This window comes from Elephas maximus, chromosome 1 (assembly GCF_024166365.1).
Source record: "Elephas maximus indicus isolate mEleMax1 chromosome 1, mEleMax1 primary haplotype, whole genome shotgun sequence".
Lineage (NCBI taxonomy): Eukaryota > Metazoa > Chordata > Mammalia > Proboscidea > Elephantidae > Elephas > Elephas maximus.
In genome coordinates, this window is record NC_064819.1 from 3,539,921 (window position 1) to 3,558,871 (window position 18,951).

The 18,951-nt window shown below is 39.4% G+C and overlaps 1 protein-coding gene across 6 annotated transcripts in view; it reads right to left on the minus strand.

The window, feature by feature from the left end:
* ZBTB20 (zinc finger and BTB domain containing 20) overlaps positions 1–18,951 on the minus strand; it is a 356,126-nt gene that overhangs the window by 276,494 nt on the left and 60,681 nt on the right. The window contains exon 2 of one of the 6 annotated variants that reach the window (XM_049887516.1): positions 10,527–10,626. The exons of the other annotated variants lie outside the window; for them this stretch is intronic. The gene's annotated coding sequence lies outside the window, so the exon portion shown is untranslated. The remainder of the gene's footprint in view (positions 1–10,526; positions 10,627–18,951) is intronic. 6 annotated transcript variants of the gene reach the window in all.

An 18,951-nucleotide genomic window follows, 5' to 3' on the forward strand; every position in this document is an offset into this window, starting at 1 on the left:
CACCTGGTGGATTTGAAGTGGCAGCCTCTTGGTTAGCAGCTGTAGCACTTAACCACTGTGCCACCAGGGTTTCCATATACAATTTAATGACATTGATTACATTCTTTGAGTTGTGCAACAATTCTCACCCTCCGTTTCTTCGTTGTTCCCCCCTCAGCAATATAAACTCACTGCCACCTAGGGTTTCTGTCTAATCTTTCGAGTTGCTGTTGTCGACTTGATCCCATAGAGATAGTTCTTAAAAGAGCATAATGCTCAAGGCAAGCCTTTTTTTTTTTTTTTTTGACTAGTTAAGCTAAACTATCATTCCATTTTAAGATGACTTCAGAGGATATTTTTGGTTTAAGGTTTAAAGATTATCTCAGGGCAATAGATTCAGGGGCTCTTCCACTCTCCACGGCTCTGGAAAGTCTAGAGTCCATGAGAATTTGAAATTCTCTTCTGCATTTTCCCCCATTTGGTCAAGATTCTTCTAGGGAATCTTTGATTACGACGTTCAGTGATGGCAGCCAGCACCACCTAGTTCTCCTCATCTCGTGCTAAAGGATGCGCCACAGAAGCAGATCACCAGGCCTGTCTTCCGAGGCAACTCTGGGTGGGTTTGAACCACCAACTTTTTGACTAGTCGTCAAATCATTTGCCCCACCATGACTTTTTAAAAGAAAGGTTCTTGATAATATAATGCCAGATTACTTTCCAGAAGTTTGTGTTATACCTCTACCAAAACAGATGAGTGTCAGTGTTACTACCTAGTTACCAGCATAGAGAATTAGAATTAGTCTCTTTATAAACCATGCCTTTGAGTGCTAGTGCCAATATTTTTTTCATACGTTCATTAGGTATTTGTACTTATATTCCTTTTAGCTGTTCTTTTTGAACAAATATGTATTTCCGTATCTCTGTAGCTTTTACTTCCATCTCATCCTGATTCTATCACCATAGCCTGGCCTTGACTCAGCTTATCATCTCTGCCTGGTCTACCTTCCAGATTATTCCATTCAATGCTGATCGAGTACCTACAGTAACTCCCAGCCAGTTATTTATCTACTGGCTAAATTCAACTGCCTTATTGAGGGAAAAATTAATCCCATTCCTGGATATCTCCTTTTGAATTTTGTTGACACTTAGGCTATTGCTGGATGAAATCTATATGCTGTTATGTTTTCATATGTGTGTATTTATTTGTATTTATATGTCATAGATGGGCAGATACAAATGCAGAATACCAGGACATAAGAACAGGAGGGGACTTTAGAGAGTATCAAGCCCCACTCTTGACATTCATAAATGAGGAAACTGGCCCAAAGAGTACAATGAATTGCCCAAGGTCATAGAAAATAGTTAAATGACAGAACTGAGAAAAGAAGCCAAGGCTCCTGATTCCCAGTTCAGTGTCTTTTAAATAGAGAATAATAAAAAATCATTTTTACAATTTAAAGAAGAGAAATAGCTAGAAAGACAGTTTAATTTCAATCTGTTGTTATGGATAAAAAATTGTTAAATCATTCCACATAGAAGGCTTGAGTGTTCTTATAAACAAGAATAATATGTACTTCTAACAAATTGATCAAATGTGTCATTAAAATTTTCATAAAATTTGCACATCAGTAAACGACCCAGCTTACACCAGTTGGCTTTTTTCTTGCTAATCTCATTGTTGGATTTAATCTGCTTTGCTACAATAGAAGTACAGTGTCTTTTGTATAGCATGTTGCAAATCATCATTAAGTTTTTTGGCAATATCTAGTGGTATTCAATGAAAAACCAAATTTTCCCAGCAAATTTATATAAAGAATTTCCTTTGACTAATAGCTTAGGATTTTAAGAGCTATACTTAAAAAATAAAACAATAGAGCCTACTTCAAAATGCCTCCATTGAATGTAGCAAACAACGTGAACTATTCTGGAAAGAATATGGGCTATTAGCCACGGAATATGATACCATGATTGCTATTGAGTCACTACCTCATATTCAAGAATCTCACAGTACGTGTCAAATGAAAACTTATCAGTAGTCGCTGATGTGAGAATGGGAATTGCCAAATATATTTGTTATTTGTGGGGGAGAGGGAACTGGGCAGAAGGGGCAGATGTGGAAATGGCAACTAGCAGGACTAACTTGGATAGAGGCTCTATTCATGGCCAAGGGTTGGTTCACAGAGCCCGTATTTGCTTAACAGAAGGATGGAGAGAAAGAGTATTTATTAAGTCGTATGGCATTTTAACAGTTTACAAAATCCAAGGTTGAAATGAATAGGTGGGTCATCCAGTGCCACAGAGAGACTCAGCTATGTTTTCTTGCTCTGTGTGCACATGTCTGTACACAAAACAGGCCCACTCATTCGACACTCAACAAATATCTATTAAGCATGTACACTGTGCTAGGAACTTTCGACTACTCACAATAAGTGACCTGGTTTCTCGTGATGATCTTTGCCGCTGTGACATCATAAAAATTAATAACAATCTTAGGTATAGATAATAAAATGATGAATTATAACCCCCCCCAAAAAAAAAGAGAGAGAGAGAAATTAGGTGATAGGAGGAAGGAAATGAACAAAGTGCATGCTAAATTTCTCATGTCATGTAGTATGCAATTCCATCAATGGTGATGATAAGTAAAGAAAATAGGTCCAAATGTTTACAAAGTTAACAGTAATCATTATTAGAAAAATAACCCATGCTTTATGATTTCCAAAATACCAGACTGATAGCAAGCAAATAAGCATAGTCTCATATCAAGACAGAGAGTGAGACAGAAAAGACTAAGGAAGCATTTTATACATATATATGTATATGAAATATAAAGTAAGATTTCTGAGGTAGGATCAGATATATCTTTTGCAACAATAATATTAGTTAATTTAACTAATTTATTAAAAACAAACACCATAACACAGATTAAACACACACACATACATACACACACAGAGAAGTTAATTAGAGGGGAGTCGTTAGGATCACTGGGGCCCCGGTGGTGCTGTGGTTAAGTGTTTGGCTGCTAACCAAAAGACTGGCAGTTCGAATCCACCAGCTGCTCCTTGGAAACTCTATGAGGCAGTTCTACTCTGTCTTATAGGGTCACTATGAGTTGGAATCGACTTGACGGCAATGGGTTTACGGGTTAAGATCACTAGCATTGATACTGGAGAAACCTAAGTTCAAATCTTACTTCTTACGAGTTATAATGTCTTTCCTAATGGGGGATTTACTTAATTTCTTTATTTTATTTTCCTATTCTAGATGATGGGAATGAAAATAACTGATTTTAGAGAGGATTGAATAAGGTAATACATGTAAAGCTCAGTGTTTAGCTCAACCAAACATGCAATAATAGTAAGGTTATTTATAATATTTATTTTTAAATGAAGTGTCTCATCAATTAAAGAGAAGTAAAATCAAAGGAGTGTGGATCCAGATTGTTAACTGAAAAAAAAAAAAAAGATATAATATGTGTAGTAAAGTATTTGGAGTCCCCGAGTGGTGTAAATGGTTAATGTGCTTGGCTGCTAACAGAAAGGTTGGAGGCTCGAGTCCCCCCAGAAGTGCCTGAGAAGAAAGGCCTGGTGATTTATTTCCAAAAAAAAAACCGTGACAGAAAACGCTATGGCGCAGAGCTGTGCTCTGACACACATGCGGTCCCCGTAAGTTGGAATCGACTTGGTGGTGACTGGTAGTAAAGTATTTGGGCTTGCCCAGAGAGGGGTTTGACCTTTGACCTAGCTCCTGGGTGGTAACCTGTAAACACTCAGAATTTCCTCAGTGATAGGGGTCTCTTTATTATTCACAGTGAGCCCCCCAGACCACACCTGGTAGTTCATGCTAACGAGACGATTCATGTTAGGCCCCTCGGGCCATGTGGTATCAGCCCTGCAACCACCGGCGACTGGAGAGTTGGAAACTGAATTCAATCATGTGGGCAATCAATCAATCAATCAAACACGCCTACATAATAATTCTTGACACCAAATTTGAGTGATCTTCTTGGGTTGGCAATACTCCATGTATTTTGTCACACAATTCCAGGAGGATGACATGTCCTGAGGACAATGGGAGCTTTGTGTTTGGGATGCTCTTAGATGCAGCCCTATGTGTGTGTTTTTCTTTACCCCCATTGCCGTAGAGTTGATTCTGACTCATAGTGACCCTATAGGCCCTAGCAGGACTGCCCCATAGAGTTTCCAAGGAGCGGCTGGTGGATTTGAACTGCTGACCTTTTGGTTAGCAGCAGAGCTCTTAACCACTGTGCCACCAGGGCTCCTGTGTCTTTCTTTGGCCATTTCTAATTTGCATCCTTACTCTGTAATACACCATACTGTGAACACAGTAGCTTTCAGTGTGTTCTGTGAGTTTTAGCAAATTATTGAATCTGAGAGTGGGTTTTGGAACCCTCAAACTTATAGTTGGCGTCAGAAGTGAGGGCAGTCCTGGAAAACTATGTCCTCAGATCTAGTAGTTTGGCTAACTCTGGGTACTATATAACAGGAGAAAACAGAAAAAAGTAGATTCAGACTTAAAAAGAAGACAATTGTTTCTGCAAAGTAGAAATGGAACAGAAACTCAAAGCAGTGAACAGGGCTGAAGCCGTAGGGCTGCTGAAATCTGCATCCAGAAGCACATGGTGGTGGCGGGAAGTCTACCTCCTTGGAGTAACGGGGCCACAAAGGGCGCTGTGTGAAATGATGCACCTGAGCCTGGATCACTATGTCAAGCTGTAGGCTGCAAAAAGTTTGGCTAACTCTTGACGGAAGCAACAGCCTCTACAGGAGTGGCAGACCCTGAGAGAAGGAAGAATAAAGACACCCTCATGATCAAAAGCTCTCATAGGAGAAACTGAAAGCTTGCACTGTAAGATCTGAATTGGGACCAGCAGCCCAGGGATCCAGAAAGAGGCAAGTGCAAAGAAGAACAACAAGGAAAAGAAAACCAGGAAACAGCAGAAAAAGCCTATAATCAACATTAACCTGCAAACAAAATTCTAAAACCCAGCAAGAAATCTAATGCTAAGAAAAACAACCAGCGTGATCAATAATTAGAACATTCTCTCCAGGTGAATTTGATTTTATAGGATGGTCTGACCATGACCTTAACATCAGTATGTTTGGGATGCTCAGAGATAAATAAAGGAATCGTATCTGTAAAAGAACAAGAAATTATTAAATAAAAACAGTGAAAAATAAGAAAAGGTGAATAAGATAAAGAATCAATCAGAAATCTTAAAAATAAATATATATTCACTGACACAGAAGTGCTACAGATGGAATAACGAGACAGGACAATTCAAGGTGAGAATCAAGAGTGTTGAAAGGTAATGTGAAGGAATTTACTTTGGAAAAAATTATAGAAAGTAAGATAAATTTTTAAAAAATGAAAAAGCACTTGAGATATGGTAAATCGACAAGGAAACACCAACGTATATATTCTAAGAATTCCAGAAGAAGAAAATAGAGGAAATGACAAAGAAACAATTAAAGGAAAAAAAAAAAAAGCTAAGAATTTTTCAGAATTGGAGCTCTCAGATAAAAAGTTCATCTTGAGTTCCATTACTAATAAGTCAAAATAAGTGCACATCCGGACACATTTCTAGAAAAACTGTAAGACATCAAGGGTATAGAAAAACTCCTGAGGGAAAGACAAATTACCTACAAAGAGACAAAAAATAGGTTGAATAGCAGATTTCTGTTAACCGATAATAGTGGACAAAACAATAATCAAAGATATAACTGAGTTATATGTTCAATACGTTGAACAAAAATACTCAGATAAATTTTTAAAATACAAGGCACAGACATTTCAGACATACAAAACAGAGAGTACCACACCTGGCCTTCATTAAAAAATTACTAAGAGTGAGCCTTTTAGAAAGAAAGATAGAATCCAAGAATTATGGTGGACATAGATAACTAAAATAGCTAGGCAAATATAATCAAACAGCGATGATAAAAATCAATGATGACCATTTTTGTATATGTTTAAAAGCGAATAGGTAAAACTAAAACTTTCTTCAACTATAACAATAACAAGATTGATGCTTAATTTGTAGACAAAACATGTCAGACTCCTTTTTATATTAAGGAGAAATCCAGAAAATTAAAAAACTGATTTTATATTTTAGTAGAAAAATGTTAGAATAACCGCTCAAGAACAGGTAAGCCATCTCTGGGTTTAAAACACACCAGTAAAATCTACGTACCACCATGTACCAGGTCACAGGAGAAATTACAGATTTTTTTTTTTTTTTCAAATAAAACCAGTAAAACACATCCTCTCATTATAATGCAATTAAATTTAGAATAAATATTAAAAATAGAGGAAATACATGTTTAGGAAGTAAAAATATACTCCAAATAACTCCATTAAATAATAATAAAAAAAACAATCAAAACAGACATTAAATATATTTAAAATTAAAAAAAAAACTACCTATCGAAACATGGTAGGCAGCTAATGAAAAACAGGATAATTTAGAGTCTGGAATGCATTTTTAAAAATAAAAATATTATTGAAAGTAAATGAGTAATAATTCAACTCATGAAGCTAGAAAAGAAAAGTGGTCTAAAAGTATAAGAGAGTGGAAGTAAGAAAACAATGCTTATAAAAACAAAAAGTAATGACATGGAACACAACAACAACAAAAAATAAAAAATAAAGAAGATAAAATAAAAAACCAGCTTTGCAAAAAGTAAATAAAACAAAAAAATATCTAACAACTATAAAGGAAAAGAAGGGAAAAGGCTCAGATAAATAATATGAGGGATAAAACCAGTCGCCGTTGAGTCGGTGCTGACCCATGACTCGTGGTCTCCACAGGGTTTTCAATGGCTGATTTTTTGGAAGGAGATCTCCAGGTGTTTTTCTGAGGTAGCTGTGGGTGGACTTGGACCCATAACCTTTTGCTTATCAGCCAAGCACGTTAACCATTTGTACCACCCAGGGACATAATTAAAGATAAAAAGAGTTTAAAAATCATAAGAATATTATGAACAACTTTATGTAAATAAATTTGAATTGTGGATGAACAGCAAACTGTATATTTTTCTAAAAAAATGTATCTGTATCTATCTGTCTATCTATCTATCATCTATCTATCTGTCTATCATCTATCTGTCTGTCTGTCTATCTATCTAAATGAACAAACAAACAAACAAAAAAAGCAAACCCACTGCCATGGATTTGATTCTGACTCATAGCAACCCCACAGGTTTTCCAAGGTTGTAAATCTTTAAGGAAGCAGACTGCTACATCTTTCTCCCTCAAAGCCATTGGTGGTTTCGAACTTCCAACCTTCAGTTAACAGTGGAACACTTTATCCACTGCCCCACCAGGGCTTCTTATATCTATACCTATGTGTGTGTCTGTCTGTCTATTTATATAAACCGTAAGCCAAACTCATTCCCGTGGAGTTGATTCCGAGTCATAGCGACCGTATACATATATATATAAAACTTACCAAACTTGAATTAGGAAGAAATGGAACACTTGAATAAATGAATAACCATAAAGGAAGCTGAGCTGATAACCAAAGTCTGCCCTACATCCCTCAACTCCTGTTGTTAGTTTTTTGTCAAGTTGATTACGACTTATGTGGAAAAGTTCCGTAAGATTTCCAAGGCTTCGACCTTTTGGAAGCAGTTCACCAGGCCTGTCTTTCCAGGTGCCTACGGGTGGTTTCAAACACCAACCTTTCGGCTAGTAGTCAAGTGCTTAGCCATTTGCACTGCCACCCAGGGACCCTCCTCAGCCCCTACTGGTAAAAAATACTAGGTCCACATGATTTTAGAGGCAAGTTTAACCAAATCTTCAAGAATAGGTAGTCCCTATCATATAAAAACTGCCTCAAGAAAAGAAAAAAAGGAAACGTTACCTAACTTCTTTTTGAAGCTGAAATCACCATTATACTAAAATTCTACAAAAACTGTTTAAGAAAATTAAAGATGAAGCTACCTTATGCAAACATACTACATACAATATCAATAAATTAAATTCAACAGTGGACATACACACACCCATATATCTGTATCTAGATATAGATATCTATTGTTTATTCCAGGAATATAAGAAATGGTTAATAGCAGGACACGTATTGTCATATAAAACATTCCCACATTAATGGGAAATTTTATCATATTATTGATGCAGAAAATGTATTAGATAAACTTTGTCTAGTATTTCTGATTTAAAAAAAAAAAACAGAGCAAACTAGAAAGATGGTGATGACTCTCTTTATGCAATAATTTTCATCTACCAAAATTCTAAATGAACACCACATTCCCAAAGTATTTCCATTAAAATAAGAAACAGAAAGATAAACAGGAATCAATTCGAAGGCAATGGGTTTAATGGCAATTAAGGAACAGTGGTGTTAGCATAAGGATAAACAGTCCACTGGGCTGGAATAAGGTCCTAAAAACAGATTTGATGTAGGAGAGAGATGGCATTACAAATTAGTGGCTAAATGATTAATTAATTCATTAAATTGTGCTGGGATAATCAGTTATTCACATGGAAAGAAGAATAAATTGAATAAAATTGAGTACATGTAGAACCCAAACCAAACCAAACCAAACCCACTGCTGTTGAGTCAATTCCAACTCATAGCAACACTACAGGACAGAGTAGGACTGCCCCATAGGGTTTCCAAGGCTGTGAAACTTCATGGACACAGACTGCCACATCTTCCTTCCATGGACCTGCTGGCGGATTCCAATCGCTGACCTTTCTGTTAGCACCCGAGTGCTTTAACCACTGTGCCACCAAGGGCTCCTCACATGAAAAATACCATATACCAGAATAAAGTCTAGAAAGAATAGAGACCAAAATATAAAAGGCAAAACTTTAAATCTGTTGAAAGAAAATACAGGAAAATTTCATTGTGACCTTGGGGAACAGAAGAATTTCTCAAATGACATAAAACCATAAAGGAAAACATCAGTAAACTTAACTGCATGAAAATTAGAAGCTTTAAAAAAACAAATTCCACTACAGACACAGTAAAAAAAGAAACCACAAATTGAGAAAAGATATTTGTAGTCAATATAGCCTAAAGTGTTAGAATCTAGAATATTAAAACCATAATAACAAAAGCCAAAACAAACAAACAAAAAAAAACCCTCCAAACTATCAATAACAGCAAAACGACCCATTGGAAAGATGGTAAAAAGATAAAGGTAATCCACAAAACAGGAAATCCCAAATGGGCTATATAAGTGAACAAATTTAAATGAGGTATTATTTAACCCCCATCAGATTGACGCAAATTTTAAGCCTGACTTTTCTAAATTCTTGTCAAGTATGTAGAGAAACGGTTACTCTCACAGAATGCAAGTGAGAACATAAACTGCTACTACTACTTTGGAGAGAAATTTTATAAAACCTAGTTAAGTTGAAAATGCATGTTTCTAACAGTTTAGCAATTTCACCTCCATGTACACACATTTATAAAAATGCTAACTCCAGTATCGTTTGTGATTGGAAGACATTCGAAACTGTCTAACGAGAGAAGCAATCAATAAACTTTAATATACTTTACATGTCATAATATAAACCAAAACCAAACCCATTGCCGTCAAGTCAACTCTGGCTCATAGCGACCCTACAGGACAGAGTAGAACTGCCCCACAAGGTTTCCAAAGAGCACCTGGCGGATTCAAACTGCCGACGTTTTGGTTAGTAGCTGTAGCACTTAACCACTGTGCCACCAGGGTTTCCTGGCACAGTGTGTGACTTAAATAAAACTAATTCATGGTGATAGAGGTCAGAACAGTTTTGCTTCTTTTGAACCTTTTGTTAAAGCTTTGGAAAACATCGCCTGCAAGAAGGTACAAAGGAGTTTCCTCAAGTACTATATATGTTCTGTATCTTGATTTGGGTGGTTGTCCCCTGGAGGTACACTTGCCTAAAAATTCATCAAGCTACACACTTCATTTGTGTGTCTGTTTTCTACTGTATATACTTTACACCAGAATAATAAAATATAAAAATAGGTTCACAACTAAGTATTTCAAATTATTAAGATTTATTAAACCTGGGTGCTGGCTTCTCATGTTTTCATGTTATTCTTTATACTTCTCTGTGTTTAAAATATTTTACATTAAAAATTTAAAAGAAACAGGCCACTGCATTTCCTAAGTAGAACTGACCAAAGTCAAAGAAGGAACTGGCGTTATCTTCTTTTCACTGTCCCTGACAACAGAACCCCAATATTCCAGGAATCAATAAGCATTTCACAAGCAAACACACTGACAAAGTGATCGTTTTGTTGAATGAATAGCAAGACTTTCAATGCATTTATTGACTAAGTGTAGAACCTAGGTTTCCTTAAGTGAGTGGCCAGTGGGTTATATTTTTGATACAGACACATACCACAAATACACAAAGATCATCCATTTAGGTTTTTCAACTGGTGAAGTGGGGAATGGGCTGCCAAGGACTTTTCTGATGTGAAGCGACAGGTGGCTTTGCTTCAATATTGCTATTTGCCTCTGGGTTTCACCTCTGGTGTCAGAAAAGAAAAAAAGAGACGATACCTTTTCAATGCTGTATTTCAAGCTGACCATATGGAAAGCAAGGTTTTATTCCAGCCAATTCTCTTTCTCTCACAACGTGGAGGAAAAGTGCCAGCCACTGCTACTCTCGCCATGGTACAGATGTTTGGAAAATGCAAAAATAGAGAAACGAAACAAAAAGAAAACCCTCAAAAATAAGTTTTGCATAAATGAAAATAGAGTATATAATTGCCATAGCTGCAAAAAGGTAAATGCATTTTTTTAAAACTCTTATGTTTTTTTAGAGAAAACGAAAACAAAAACATTGATGCTTCACTTAATTGGTGTTTTACTGAAACTAACAATTATAAGGCCCGACTCTCAAACATGGCTAGAAGTGTGAATAAAGACACACTTCTTTTAATCTGATAAATGATTTCTTATCTACAAGAATCTTAGAAGATGGCCTGCTGGAATGAATACTTATGAAAGGAATAAAACCTGTTGCCTGATTCTGACTCAAAGCTACCCTACAGGATAGAGTAGAACTGCCCCACAGGTATCCAAGGAGCAGCTGGTGGATTCGAACTGCCTACCTTTTTGGTTAGCAGCTGAGATCTTAACCACTGTGCCACCAGGACCCCATTAAAGGAATACCAATCCCATTGCCATCAAGTTGATTCCTGCTCATAGTGACCCTACAGGACAGAGTAGAACTGCCCCATAGAGTTCCCAAGGAGCGCCAGGTGGATTTGAACTGCTGACCTTTTGGTTAGCAGCCATAGCACTGAACCACTACGTCTCCAGGCTTTCCATTAAAGGAATAAAAAAACACGTTTTCAGATACCAAAACGGGAATGGTGTAAATGTTTCTTTGAAGGCTGACAAGAGAACAAAACTAATTGAAATAATAAAGGTGCTTCACACCACTCTGACAAAATACAGCTCGATCAACCAGATGCTGTCAAGCCGGTTCGGATTCATGGAGATGCCATGGGTACAAGAGTAGAACTCTGCTCCGCAGGGTTTTCAGTGGCTGATTTTTCAGAAGTGGGTCTCCAGGCCCTTCTTCCAAGGCACCTCGGAGTAGGCTCCAACCTCCAACCTTCTTTGTTAGCAGCCAAGAGCGTTAAGCATTTGCTCCACCTACCTAAAAAAACCTACCTAGGGACTCCTAAAATCATAGCTTAGGAAGAAAGAGCTGGAAACCGTTCAAGTGCACTTCCCTTAGTTGGCCTTGTTGTTGTTAATAGTCCCAGTTTCACTTCCACAGCAATGCCATCACAGATTTAAGAACAGCTACGTAAATTGCTAATAACTATGGGACGGAGGCCTGGTGGTGCAGTGGTTAAAGCGGTTGGCTGCTAACCTAAAGGTCAGCAGTTCAAACACACTAGCCACTCCGTGGGAGAAAGCTGTGGCCGCCTGCTTGCATAAAAGATATACAGCCTTGGAAACCCTATAGGGCCCTCGCTGTGAGTCAGAATCCACCGGACTATATTGGGTCTTTTTTGTTGTTGTTGTTTTTTGTATGTAAATTATTAAAGTGAGAATGTCTTCGTTCAAGAGAAAGTTTTAACAAATGTGAGGTAACCTCTGGGAGGGTGTTCCCTGAATCGAAAGTCAGACCTCGGCTTTAGGTTGAACTCTGTCAAGTTATTTAACATCTTGGAGTTTCAGTATCCACATTTCTAAAATCAGAGTGTGATACAAAGTCATAGCCCAAGTCATCAAGCTCCTTTCCAGCCCTAAAATTCTATGGATCTAATGAAAATTACTCCAGCCCAAGAGGTTTTTTCTTCCTTGCTTGCTTTCTTAAAAATAAACAAATAAGTAAATAAAATAATAATAAAACACACACAGACTAATCAGCTATGCCTCTGAATGAGGGAACTTTTTTTTTTTTTTTTGCTATTATCTATTTCCTTATCTGTATTTAAAAAGAGCGTTCTCATAAAGAAGATTTTTATTTTTTCAGAATCAAAAATAGCACATTATTTCTTTGCCATTTAAGCTCTCTTAAGAAGGGAAATATAAAATCACTTCAGAAATCCTGTTAGGAACCTTAAAAAGAAAGAAAAGGTCAGTAAAACTCTAACATTCAAATTGTTCATGTACATGTTTTCTTTGGCAAGAAATATAAGTACCTTCTCCCCTCACACTAGCTTACTTCCTTTTCCGGGGACATATCCCCAACTCTGTAAACCGTGGGACCCTCTCATCACACCCTTCCCACCTCCCACCTGTCCTCAGAGGTAGTTGATCCACAGAGCTGAGGCGTGGATTACAATACCAGATTCTGGGATGAGAGTAAAACGTTTCACCTAGGAGACACCACCGGGGCTCACATGTTAAGCCTAAAAGAAAGTTATGCTGCACCACTGCTCTGGCCAGAAATCCGGGTTGTCATGGCTGAACAATGATCATCCTTTTTACACAAGACTTTTGCAAACAGGAGCCCTGGTGGCCCAGTGGTTAGGAGTTTGGCTGCTAACCAAAAGGTCAGCAGTTCAAATCCACCAGCTGCTCCTTGGAAACCCTATGGGGCAGCTCTACTCTGTCCCATAGGATCACTAGGAGTCCGAAACTGGATGGCAATGGGTTCTGGCTTGTTTTTTATTTTTATTTTTTTTCAAGTCAAAGCACCTGAGGCACCAGCCAGAAAATAAGCCTGAGAACGCAAGTTTTGCAAGTCAATATTTAAACCAGTCAAGACACTACCAGTGCACCCTTAACAGACCTTCTGAAAGGCCTGAAAAGGATAGAGGGCATCTGACACCTTGGTGACTAAGAGAAGCTCAGCTTTAGGAAAAGGCCAAAGTCTTAAGGCAGAATGCTCCATTGTTCCAAGTGCCTGAGGCACCAATAGAGGCAGGACTCAGCAGGCAGGGCTCCCATTACAGGCTCCTTCTCTGCAGGCTGATAAAGCTGGAATTCACCCCTGCACTCAGACAACACTCCTGGGTGGGTCCCCAGGAGAGGCGGGTTCCTCAAAAACAGAGAAGAGGGGACATTTGCACAGTGTGTGAGCACTCCCTGCTGGTAGCTGGGCCTGAGGACGAACTGGTGGTGTCTTAGGGCTGTCTAAGGTTTCTGGGAGGAGACTAGGAGACACCTGGCACTGTCACGGAACCAGAGCCTTACTCTTATTAGGTTTAACCCAAAAACCAACAAAAAAACTCGCTGCTGTCAAGTCGATTCCGACTCATAGTGACCCTAGCAGACAGAGTAGCACTGCCCAATAGGGTTTCCAAGGCTGTAATCTTTACAGAAGCAGGCTGCCACATCTTTCCAGCTGCTGACCTTATGGGTAGCAGCCGAGCACTTAACACTGTGCCACCACGGCTCCTTCTAGGTTTAGATAGCTCCAAAGGTTATTCTGAATGAGGAGGAAGTTAGGGGAGGCTACCAAGAGGAGAAACTCCAAAAACTGGCAAAAGCTTTGTGTGAAGCTGGTCTATGACTTTCGTTTAACTTTCCCAACTATGAACATTCTAGAAAGCATGCTCAGGGCGTGTGTGTGCCTGTGTATTTAGAAAATAAATTTCGTGCCGCTCATTTTGCTCCAGCAAGGGAATCCTTGGAACGGTACAATTTGTCTACAATATTTAAGTTCTACCAGAAATCCCATCTATCTCCCTGAAAAAAAAGGCCTGGTGTGTTGACTCTATCACCTCACTTTTATCGAATCAACAGCAACGGGTTTGGTTTTATTTATTTTTTGTTGTTTTAGTGAACCTTAGACAGGCAGTTGTCGTTTATCTGTACAGGTCTGGGACAGCAATACCGGTGTCTCCATACTGCCCTGCTCTGTTAGGGTTCTTCTGAAGAATGAAAGGAAGGTCAAAACGGTAGCCTGCCCAAAGCAGCAGTATTTCAGTGGCAGGACTAATTTGCTTGTCATCAACTTGTTAATGCAATAGTCCAACAGTCTCTGACACGCAGAGTGTCAGCTAACTTCAGCAGATAAAGGGCCTAGAACTGGAAGCTGCTGCAGATGCTGTCTGTAGCTCAGACGAAGGCTCAGCAGAGCCAAAACGTCAGCAGGGCCCGTTTGTTCCATACTTTCCATCGGGCTCTGAGAAAGAAATGTTAGATTACTGCAATGACAAGTTTGTGACAAGCAAGTCATTTGTGCAACTGGTGCGTTCCTGTTTTTATCTGTTTACCATTCAGACTTGCGAATGCCATTTCAAGCACTTACAGGATTTCTGACTCCCATTAAGGGGAAATGGTTCCTCCATGTTTAGAATTTTCTGCCTCAAAGAGAATTAGTATGCAATTATTTATCCCTGTGGTCACAGGGTCACACAAAAGCACTCTTCAGTTGTTTAGCTGGACTCTGGATCATGGAATGGAGTCCTGGGGACTGGATAGCTGGGAGGATCAGAAATTTCTCATCTAGTTTATTGGAACGACTACAAAGCAAGCATGTGAGAGTCAATAAATTTGTGGCCAGCTTGAAATACCTGACTCTTTTGCTCCAGGATCCTATAACAAGGCCATATGCCTCAAGGCACATAAACTCACTTGTAATGAGTAGATACTGAGAAGCCAAGTCCTGCCTATGTCACAGACACTGATGTGATCTTCCATGGGATAGTTTTGGTGACAAGGGACTGCTTGAGGTATTGAAGCAAATTTACAATGTCTGCGCCCTGTATTGTGTGCGTAACCAGAGAGCCAATCCAAATCAGAAAACATTTTAACTGTGTGGTATAAAATGACATTGTAATATAAAATTAACATGGGGGATCATCCTCTCCAGGCTCAATTTATTCATAGTAAGTGGAGAACCTGGCACATTTGGGACCAGAATTTTTTTTTTTTTTTTAATTCTTATTGTGCTTTGAAAGTTTACAGATAAGTCACTCTCTCACACAAAAGTTATATACACCTTGCTATATACTCCTAGTTGCTCTCCCCCTAATGAGACAGCACACTCCTCTCCACCTTGTACTTCCGTGTCCCTTCAGCCAGCTTCTGTCCCCTCTGCCCTCTCATCTCCCCTCCAGACAGGAACTGCCCACATAGTCTCATGTGTCTACTTGAGCCAAGAAGCCCACTCTTCACCAGTATCACTCTCCATCCCATAGTCCAGTCCAATCCCTGTCTAAAGAGTTGGCTTTGGGAATGGTTCCTGTCTAGGGCTAACAGAAGGTCTGGAGACCATAACCTCCAGGGTCCTTCTAGTCTCAGCTGGACCATTAAGTCTGGTCTTTTTACGAGAATTTGGCGTCTGCATTCCACTGCTCTCCAGCACCAGAATTCTTGATCCTCTCATGAGATTCTTCATCTGAGATCACTGAGGGACTTTTGTCAAGTCATCTTACCCTCCTGGTGGGGAAGGACTAGGAGAATACTCATATCCTTTTCTTGTTCACCTGATGTGAATGATCCCAGGACTAATGTTATAAAAAATGAAGAGTGCCTTCAGAACTCAAGAACAAGAACAAACCAAAAAACCCAGACCCATTGACATTTGAGTCGATCCTGATGCCTGGTGATACCGTGTGCCGCGGAACAGAAATGCCCGAGTTTGCCGTAATCCTTACGGAAGCAGATTGCCAGGCTGTTCTTTCGATGTGCCACTGACTAGGTTCCAACTGCCAACCTTTTGGTTAGTAGCTGATTGCAAACCGACTGCATCACTCAGGTCTCTAAATGGCATGTATTCTTATTAGGATTTTAAATTAGTCATTTCTGTCTGTTGCTGGTACTGAACTGATAATCTTAGGCATAACTCTTAAAGAATATAGTGGCATGAGGTTTTGAAGCAGGGAGACAGACACAGGATCTGGGGAAGGTAAACTGTCCTGAGGCAGTTCAAAGCTGGAACATAGCATGGAAGGTCAAGGATGAGACAGAAAGTAATGACATAAATGATCAGAACATGGTATGGGTGACTAGAGAATATTACAGAAATAGATAATAGAACTTGGCTGAATAAAAATTATTAGTAATTATTTACCAGATACTACAAATGTTACATAATTTACTTGTAGAATTTACTTTTTACAAAAACTCTAGGGTCTATATATTATCATTTTTTTTTTTTTTCCAGATCTCGAAACTAAAACTTTAGAAAATTTAAATATCTCACCATGTGTAAGTATTGGGGATTTGAAGCAAGTTTTCACAGACTTCAAAGCTCATAGAGTCTTTTTTTGTGTGTGCTGTAAGTGAAAGTTTACAAATCAAGTCAGTCTCTCATACAAAAATTTATACACACCTTGCTATGCACTCCTAGTTGCTCTACTCCCAATGAGACAGCACACTCCTTCTCTCCACCCTGTATTCCCCGTGTCCATTCAGCCAGCTTCTGTGCCCTCTGCCTTCTCATCTCCCCTCCAGACAGGAACTGCCCACATAGTCTCATGTGTCTACTTGGGCCAAGAAGCACACTCCTCACCAGTATCATTTTCTATCTTATAGTCCAGTCCAATCCCTGTATGAAGAGTTGGCTTTGGGAATGGTTCCTGTCTTGGGCTAACAGAAGGTCTGGGGCCCATGACCTCCGGGGTCCTTCTAGTCTCAGTCAGACCATAAAGTCTGGTCTTTTTACAAGAATTTGAGGTCTGCATCCCACTGCTCTCCTGCTCCCTCAGGGGTTCTCTGTTGTGTTCCCTGTCAGAAGCCCATAGACGCTTAACCACTAAAGAACTAAAGTCATTCCCACCACCTTCAGAAGACTTCTCTCTTTGAGTTTACTAGAAAATATTTTAAGGTGTAAACGTGGAAATTAAAGAGTTTGGTATAAAAGGGCCACTGAGAAGGTTCTGCCTATAGCTATGTTGCTGTCCTTCTTCAGCCTTTGAGAAAGCGGAGCTTCATCAAGGTGGCCTTCCTTATGTCCGGCCTGAGCTACTCTACCTAATACACTGGGGAAGCAGTCAAAGGGATTCTAACCTAATCGTGTGTCTTTGTGCTGTGAATGCAGGGTCTTTGGCGGCATCTCCTTGTGTCTATGCCAACTCCCTTCTCTCTGTTCATGTGTATCGTCTTGAGTTTACCCTGTTCTTTGCTCCAGTGTTACCTCTAGGGAGCCTCCTTTTGTCATTTGTCTGCTATTCTTTTTAGGTGGGGGAAGGGGCGGACATCTTTCTTCCCATGACAAGGATTACTCAAACAGTCTAAACTTCAAACTTTGCACAGAATGTTTCCTTTGTTCCTTCCTTTGGCTTTGTTTCTTTTTAATGATAGCTTTGCTAGGAGTCCCATTCGTATGTAACTCAGGGCTATGCAAATCAAACCGGTAAGCAAGGCTTCGCAGCGACTCCATCTTAAAATGAGTATGTGTCCAAGACGGGGAAACCTCCGAGTGTTACGTGGGGAAGGGCTGCTTTCCTTTCATGAGCAGCAAAGAATAAGCCCAGTGAGATCTTCACTGACATTCCCTGGCCTCTTCTTGGTGTGTATTTAGAGTGAAAAATGAGAGGATTTAGTTCACACAAACTCTATTTTTTCATGACATTTCTACATTTTTTCCTTCTAGAAGTCTTCTCAAACATAAAATTCTTACTTTAAAGCTACCAAAAAACAAAAAAAAAAACACCCAAGCATGTAGAATAATCAGATCACAAAGCAATGACATGATGATGATCTCGTGTCTGAATCTGCTCACCATGACCATAGTCTCTGCCAAACACCACCAAGGACATGGGGCTCCCAACCTCACAGGCAGCCCCATGCTGCTTCAGGACACCTCTACTGTGCAAAATGTTCTTCCTTATATTGAACTTTAACCTGTCTTCCTAAAATCCCCCCCCCCCCCCATTGGTTCTGGTTCTTCCCCACCCTACTTTCGGTAACAAGAGCTTCAGGAATTAATCATTTTTACAGCTCATCAAATGATAAGCCTTGTGCACACCATAAACCAAATATGATTCTAGATTGTCCTGCTTTGTCCCTCCCCTTCTCCCCATATGAGTTAAATGCTTACTCTGCTCCTCCCCATCCCACAACCCAGGGAGAAATCCAAGTCAGGCAGTCTATCCGTTTCTCATTTCCATTTGGTTGCAGGTAATACGCATAGCAAAGCATTCTTAACATCATCCATTTTTGGTCCTGTTCTGTGGAAAAATCTCTGACAACCTCAGGTAGATTTGATTAACATGGCTCTTTTTAGGGTACCTTTTTTTTTTATATAATTTATGGGAACCCTGGTGCTGTAGGGCTTAAGTGCTACGGCTGCTAACCAAAAGGTCGGCAGTTGAAATCCACCAGGTGCTCTTTGGAAACTCTATGGGGCAGTTCTACTCTGTCCTATAGGGTCGCTATGAGTTGGAATCGATGGCAACTGGTTTGGGTTTGAGTTACATAATTTATTGTCCAAAGGGAGACATTTGCAGGGTGAAAGGGCTCTGAATAACTATACCAAGACTCCAGGCATAAACCAGAACCGTCGCAGGCAAACCTATCTGGCACCTTGCACATAATTTTCCTTCAGTGCCTATCTCTTTGTGTT